At 36.3% G+C, this 8481-nt stretch overlaps 1 long non-coding RNA gene across 1 annotated transcript in view; it reads left to right on the forward strand.

The window, feature by feature from the left end:
- Positions 1-8481, forward strand: part of LOC128247916 (uncharacterized) — a 14613-nt gene that overhangs the window by 3225 nt on the left and 2907 nt on the right. The window contains exon 2 of the long non-coding RNA XR_008264260.1: positions 337-1389. This is a non-coding gene — a long non-coding RNA (uncharacterized LOC128247916). The remainder of the gene's footprint in view (positions 1-336; positions 1390-8481) is intronic.

Below are 8481 nucleotides of genomic sequence, written 5' to 3' on the forward strand. Positions count from 1 at the left end.
ACGGACGCGCGAACTTCCGAGTATTAGATAGATAGATAGAGAGACAGACAGACATATAACTCGCTCCGGCCAGTCATGGTATTAGCTGTCAGTAGCCAAAGAATCGACAGGCCAGCAACAGGCATGCAGGCAGACAGATACTTCACTAGCAGGCAGTGAGCACTTTCACTTCTGACAAGCTAAAAGCATGATAGTGCCAAAATTAGCTGTTTATAAATAAATCACACACGTGTTTTGTTTTTTTTCCTAAAACAGCATGCGACGGAATTTTTTCTTATAAAAGTTTTAAATGTTTTTTTTTTTCTTTTTCCAAAACGGAAACGAAATGGTTTGCAGAAGTACCCGAAAGAACGGAGTCAAACAACAGGCAGAAAAGAAACTGTGCATGGAGAGAACTTTGTCGATGGAAATGATAATGAAATTCAACAGATAAATTTCTACAACTGCATGCTGACCATCAATCAATGAGATCATGTTCATTAAAAATAGATATTTATTAATGAAATTTTCTACAGTTATGCTTCAGATGTTTGAATATATTGCACTGTAGAAAATTTCATCAAAATATATCTATTTTCAATGAACACGACCTCGCCGAGTGAGAGTCAGCATGCGGTTCTAGAAATTCACCTACTCAACTTCGGAAATGGCAACCAAAAAATAAACGAATGTTTTTCCTTTTGGGGTTGAATTCCGCCACACAAATTCATGTTGATAATTACTATCAGCACCACCAATTTCCACGGGGCTTTTCTGAAGCCATTCTACCGCGGTAGTGTGACTAACAGAACACTCGTCTATAATGAGGTTTTGCATGTCTTTGCACCAGCAGTAAATAAGCAATACGAGATTGAACAGTGGAATATGACTCCTTTCAAAGAATGAACTGTAACGAACAGATTTCTTGTGTTTACAATTTTTACAGTACCATTCTTTGCCATCAATTCTGTCAGAGCGTGTAACAAGTCCGCATGGTACTAAACAATCTTCGCAGGTAAACTTATTCCTAATAAGCCGACGGCGCGCACATCATTCCAACATTTTGTATCTTGAACTGCTGGATAATTCACTCATATTCCAACACTCCTCTAATATTAATTGACGAGTGAGGATTTCGTTTTCAGGAACAATAAGTTGTGCAGCCGGTCTTCCACGTGGCATTTTCGATCTTTCACATAAGAAACTATGATATTCAACCACGTGTGCGATTTATTTATAAACAGCGGGAAAAAAAAACAAAACACATATTTGCACATTCTTCGTTTTATTTACTAGAGAGCGGTGTGTTTACATTTGTCACATGATACCATACTTCCGTTTCCGCTACAACTTGTTTGACTCTGGAGAATAACGATAATGTGTTTTTGTATGTTTTCACGGAGATTTGGTGTGAGTAAATATATTTTCACACTAAATATTGATTTCTATAGCATAACAGGTAAGATATACAGGTAATCTTCCAGTTTAGTGAGGTAAAAAAAGTAAATAAAAATACAAGGGAAATAACTTAACGTCTTACTAGTATTATCCGTAATCTCCCCACCCACCCGTCTGCGAGCGCGCATTTTTTCTTCATATTCGTTCACAGCAAGTTTTACACCTATTACACTAATCTTTTTTTGAGCTCGGGTGAAACGCTTTAGTTTGACCGTTATTTTCCTATACTGGAATATTACCATAAGTTGTTGTGCAGCCGGTACTATGATATTCAATCATGTGTGTGATTTATATATATACACAGTTAACTTCAATCACGTGTGTGATTTATTTATAAACAGCTATAAAAAAAACACATTTCAGAGTAGTACGGATAATACTAGTAAGACGTTAAGTTATTTCCCTTGTATTTTTATTTACTTTTTTACCTCCCTAAACTGGAAGATTATCCGTATTCTTTACCTTCGCCCATTTAAAAAAAATAATTATAATTTGTATATATTTTATAAATACAAAACAACACCACGGAGGAATCGACGTAAGCTTAAATAATAAACCGTGATATGGCGAGGGATTACTGTAGTTGGTGAAAGTGTTGCTAACTGTTCTGAAGATAACAACCACAGTTGTAATATAATGGTGTTTTAATAATTTTAATGTTTCAAACAACTCCTAAGCTTTTAAACCACAGTTGATGAAACTCGAGAGAAGATGAATAGAGTAATGCTGGGATCCCACGAGTGTAAAACGATGTGATATGGTAAATGCTGGGTGATATATATATGTATGTATGTGTGCGTTATTTTCATTTTACAGTCAAACGGGTTTGACCCGAGAAAGAAAAAATAGTGTAATAGTTGTCAAACTAAAGGGTTTGACCCATTTTACTTCCACTTCCCATACTGGCATGGATTCAAGTGCAAGACCTCATTGGGACCCATTGCTCTCATAGACGGTAGGAGAACCCAGTCTTGCTGACGTTTCATTTCTGCATTTGATGCCCTTCCAGTCTCCAACCTTTTTAACTGTAAAAAGGTTGGTGATGGGTACAATTTATAGTGGTACCAGCACGAGATTAGTATTGTCATCTCCTGGTCTAGACAAGACTAATGAGTTCTTTGTTACCGTTTCCATCTGCTCCCCAACCATTTTTGATGGTATAGAGTACAGTTTTATGGAAGTTTACTGCATATATTTTATGTGATATTTGTACTAATGCTGTTGCCTTGTATCCTGCAAAACAGAAGGAGGGTTCTTACTGTTCTACATTGTCTCCATTTGTACTAAGCAATTTAACTAAAAGAAGGGTACAAGACGATTGCAAAAGAAGAACTAGAATGAAAGAGAGAAAAGTGGAAGAGTATGATGGTCTGTAGAGGAAGGAGAAAAGGGGAAATGAAGGAGATAGTACTAGTATTTGTAAAATGTAATGAAACAGTAATTGTAGGGGGTAATGGAAGAGAATGAGTGATGGAGAGCTGTAAAATGGTTAGTTGTGGGATTGTTGTAAAAGTTAAGTGACCTGAAGGAGAGAAAGTGGAAGTAAGCAGTATAACATTAGCTGGTAAAGAGAACATGCATAATGAATTGTTTAGATGGCAACTGTAAGAGACTGAAGGAGAGTGAGTGAAGTGGGGTGTATCAGAGAAATGAAAGATGTACTAAATGTTAGTAGGAGAGATAGTATGTGTTTTGGTGTGATAAGTGTCAGTGAAACCAGCATATGAGGGTAATGTTACCTGGTAAGAGAATGATGAGTGCCAATAAAGTGATTTGAAAGAGAAAGAGTGTTGGCTAGTAAGGAGTGTATTGGTTATTAACAGGTCTGAAGCAATCTCTTGTTACTCAAGCAACATGATGAGAGGAAGAAATTACAAGAGAGAACTAGTTGTTGGCAGAGATAAGGATTGAGTATAAACAGCTCTAGTATTTCTCTCATTCCGTGGATAAAGGTGCAATAAATAGGAGAAAGGTAATAGAAAGATGACAGAGTATTGGATAGGCAAGGAAGGGAGAACAGGAAACATAGTTGGTATGAAAATGATGACAGGTCCCAGTATATATATATATTCCAACTTGTGATATAGTTCCTATTTTAATGTGCATTAAACTATTCTTGCACCTATGATAAGGTCTTCTCCAGCACCATATATGGTCCTTTGTCATTTTCTTTTGGGAGATGCAACATCATGAAATCAGTGTTCACCACTTCATCCCATGTCTTTCTGGGTCTGTTTGTTCCTCAGATTCCATTCACTTGGAGAACTCAACACTTCTTTATGCAAGTATCATGGTATCATCATCCATATGAACATGTCAGTGCAGTTTTCTTTCTTCCATATTGCAACTGATTCCTCTTGTATCCAGTTCTTTTCTCTCAGCTCATTTATACTATCATTGCTGTCACCTAAATTATTTTGTTTCTTCCTTCATACTCTCACTTTCTTCACCTTTTGCAATTTGACCTGTATGAACAGAGACAACATAGAGTAGTGGGGGTCTCCTTTTGTTATGTAGGTTGCAAGGTAACTTCACTAATGCTGGTACTGTGATAAAATGCACCCAGGATATTCTGTGAAATATATATATATATATAATGAAGAATTTTCCTCCATGTGGCTGTTTTTCTCCCTACAAAACGGAAAGTTGCATTATGGAACAGTCATTTTAATGAGTTTTTTTATTTATTTATCACCCGATGAGATACGTCTACACCACCGGATACTCCTGAACCAGTTTTTGTGTGTCCCACAAGAGGAGTTGATGCTAGATGTGTCAAAACAATTGTTGCGATTAATAATATATTCTCGTATATTCCATCTTCTGTCTTTCATTTGTTGAGCGTCCAGTAACACAATCTGTATTACGTCCTCGCTTTGTTTTTTGTCGTTTTTCATTTTTGAACTTATATATATACACACACACACACACACACATATATATATATATATCAGATAGTGCATGTACACACACATTTATATTATACATCTTTGTGCATGCGCAGAAATCTACTTTCTACTATGCATAGCACATATTTGCCTTTCTAATATTGTTCACTTTATATTGTATTCTTTGTCACTGACTTTTAAGCCCCAGATATAACTTGATGTGACATTTTGGTATTTCTGAATATAGCAATGTGGTTGTTATTTTGCTCCTTCAATGTGTCTGTCATTTTAGCTATCATTTGTGGAGGTCCTACCTCCAAAACTTGGAGGTAGGACCTGTGGTAGGTGTTTCTGCTTTGTGTATCACTGTTTGTGCATTGCATGACTAATGTAATGAGCTTATTGCTTGGTTTTTGAAGTTGCATGGGGCCTCAGTGTTGGTTGTCTGGGTTCTTGATAGGTAGTTTTACCTTTTGTAGGTTGAGCTATAGCCAGTTTTAATGCTATGTTGAATAATTTTCTATGTCTCTGGTTTATGGGGAAGTGTCTATCTATTAGTGCTAAAAAGTTGAGAATTAGGGGTAAAACATATATTCTTGTGTCTATTTCTGTTCTTGTGGTGTTGCAATTTACTCTTTTGAAATGGCTGGCTTTTTGTATAAGGTTCAACTTTATTGAATATATTTTCATCCATCCTTTCTTATTTATCTTTAACCTTACTTCTCCCTTTTTTTTTACTACAACTCTGTCTGACAGTCACCTCACTACTATGAGATTTCTACCTTTCTCACCTTCACATCCCTAGAGTGCACTTGGCTTCACAAATGAGTGATGTGTTTATATATGTTTGTGCATATATAGAAGTCTGTGTATTTGTAGACACATGGGATTTATAGATGTATGTCTATTCACACCCTTGTGTATACATGCATGCTCATTGTATGCACAAGTATGCAGTAGTATCCATGCAGATGTGTGGCACTGAGGGTATCCACATATACTTGTAAACATAGAGATATACAAGTGTAAAATATATGTGTAGACACATCGATATATGACAATATTGGCTCAATATGTACCTGTGGATAAGTGGCAACTTATAAGCACCTACACAGTTATATACATATATTACTTTGTATGCAGTTTAGATGAATAGAGATACACCACTAGGGACCTCGGTGTGACTGTCGACGATAACTTGATGGAGTGTCCACATAAGCAAGAAAGTTGACTTGGCCCGCAGTGTGTGCTCCTGGATCCTCATGACTTTCCAGTCTAGAGATGCTCCAACCATTATCCTTCTTTTTTATACCTTTGCCTGCCCTCACCTTGAGTACTGTTGTCTGCTATGGTCTCCCTACACAAGCCAGAATATTAAAATGCTTGAAGCACCTCAGAGATCTGGTCTTAATTACTGTGATCGACTTGCGGATCTCAAACTGTATTCTCTCCAGTGCCGCTGAGACCGCTTTATTATTTGTATGATGTGGAAATTGTTCTGACAGTATTGCCCAAATGATATCGGTATTACTTTTAAAATCCACCCAAGGCTTGGTTCCCGTGCCATGCGTCCTCTACAGAAATCGTGCTCTCAACACACCACAACATTAAGACAGAACTACTTCTACTCAACTGGACCTGCTCCTTTTAACATCATTCCAAAACATATAAAGGAGGAATAAGATTTCATAACTTTCAAAAAGTTCCTGGTTGAATATCACCAACAAATTCCAGATAAAGCATTTACACCCGGGGTATACTGCTGCAAACAATAACTCTTTAATCGAATGGGCAATGATGCCTGAAAATAACTATACAAAAATACATTGCTAAATGTCTTTTCCAGGTGGTACTATTAAGTTAGCTATGGGCTGGACCACTGTGGCCGAAACCTATCTAAGTATCCATGTCTGCATATGTGTATTTTCTTGTATGTACAACCTCACCTTTGTGTTGTTTGGGTGGGTGTGCGCGTGCGTGCGTGCAGGTAGATGCTCCCTGTGTTGATATGTGATCTATACATACAGTATATACTGGTTGTGTGATTCATACAGATGGTAAAACCCATTAGTTATATCAATGTACTTAGGTGTGTAGTATAAGCGCAGAATATAACCAATAAGATAATGGGGAGATAATTTATCACTATTGCGTATAAAGATTACGTCCCCTGAATTGAAAATATTTCCTTTTCAGTTCTGAATAAAATGCTGACGTCAAAGATCAACATCTATATTGCATTGCTGTGAAATCGCTAATACATTTTACATATATATAAAACTAAATCCCTTAGTCTTTGATGGTTCAAGACTTTCACAGTCCAATTTTTGAAATAAAATGATGTTAATATGTTATGTATAGTAATTCTGAAAAGTTCTTGCGAATAATTTTATAACCGATAAAATTACCAGTGCTAGAGTTGTCTGATTTTGGATCAAGTGCTTATAATTTTATCAATTATAAAATTATTCCTAAGATCACACGTTGCAGTCTCTATAAAAGGAAGGATATTTTGAGCACACTATCGTCACTGATATACAGAAAGAGAAAATGATTAGAACTGGAACCTCTTCTATCATAAATTTGCTCTATTAGACAGAACCTGAGTCTGAACAGCAATAAGGGAACTCTGCATGTTAATCAATGACAGAATTGATAGCAATAGCAGCCGAATCACCCTCAAATCATATATCCTTCAATTTTAAAGAATTGCTGCTATACAAAAAAAAAAAAAAAAAAAAAAAATAGAATGTGACTTGAAACCCTTCTATGATAGGGTTATTTCATTGGATTTAACTAACCTGGGACTAAAGAGTAACAACTAATAGAACTACTAATGGAGCTGCTATAAGGTAGATTGGACTGCTAAAAATAGTAGTCAGATCTCCAACAGATCATATTCTACTGCCTTGAAAATAAGGAATGTTGTACCTAACATACATAAAAATGAATGGAAAGCTTTCGGTGTAGTTCTATGCAAGTTAGAAATAACCAACCAAATTTCTTCAAAATTATATCATCATAAAAAAGGAAGAACACTACAAAAACTAATGTCAGTGCTTGGTATACAGAAAAGCAGTGTGTCCATACAATGTGTCCAATCAAAACTGGATATCTAAGGAATAGTGGGATCATGAGCAGGTTAACAGCAAAGGTAGCCTTTATATATGAAAGGTGCACAGGTGTTCTGATGAAAAACACCCAAGAAGTTGATTGTCTCAACTGCTCAGATGAGTCCTTAGTAGTCAACAATCAATATCTTTTGCTTCGTAGGTGACATTTTTTTGCGACATAGGTGTGTGCTTTGAAAGCATAGTAGCCAAAGTAAGTCGTCATCATCATCTTTTAACGTTCGTTTTTCATACTGGCACAGGTTGGAGAGTTTGACAGGAGCTAGCAAGCCAGAGGACTACACCAAGCTTTACTGTCTATTTTGGTAGGGTTTTTATAACTGTATGCCCTTTCTAATGCTGAAAAATGTTGAAGACGCTATTACTCTTGGCAACATTGGACTCCTCAATTCAACTAACCCTATCACCTATCCTTGTCATTTCTCACTAGCCCCTGACACTGATTTTTCCCTTTCATTACTTCCCTAACATTATTGTCTCTATTATTCTCTTCACTACCACCCTCACACAATAAATCTGTTCCACCCATCATACTTTAACTTCCATCAACAACTTACCTAAAGTTATCAATCTTTCTCTCTTTTTTTTTCACCTTTCAGTCATAGACTCTTTAGTTTTGAGAGTTACAAGGCAACTCCATGAAGTGGTTGGTGTTATGAAGGGCATCTAGCCTTAAAAAGTAGGCCAAAACTGAAACATTGGAGCAAGACATAGTCTTTGATTTGCCAGATCTTGTCTAACTGTTCAACTTATAACAACATGGAAAATGAGCTTAAAATAGTTCTTCCTTAAAACTATCTAGCTGCTTCTAAACATGTTGTGTATCCCTATGTTGTAGTTACTAAATTTACCCTTTAAATTTAATAACCACTATGTTTATTTAGATCAGCTGTTAATAGTGCACCCTATAGTTTGGCAGGTTTGTTGATTTCAATGTATGGAGATCAGCAAATTAAGAATATCTTAATTGCAAAGCAAATAGGAATTGGCCATAGGAAGGGTATCCAGCCACAGGAAACTACCTC

Source organism: Octopus bimaculoides, chromosome 5, assembly GCF_001194135.2.
Source record: "Octopus bimaculoides isolate UCB-OBI-ISO-001 chromosome 5, ASM119413v2, whole genome shotgun sequence".
Lineage (NCBI taxonomy): Eukaryota > Metazoa > Mollusca > Cephalopoda > Octopoda > Octopodidae > Octopus > Octopus bimaculoides.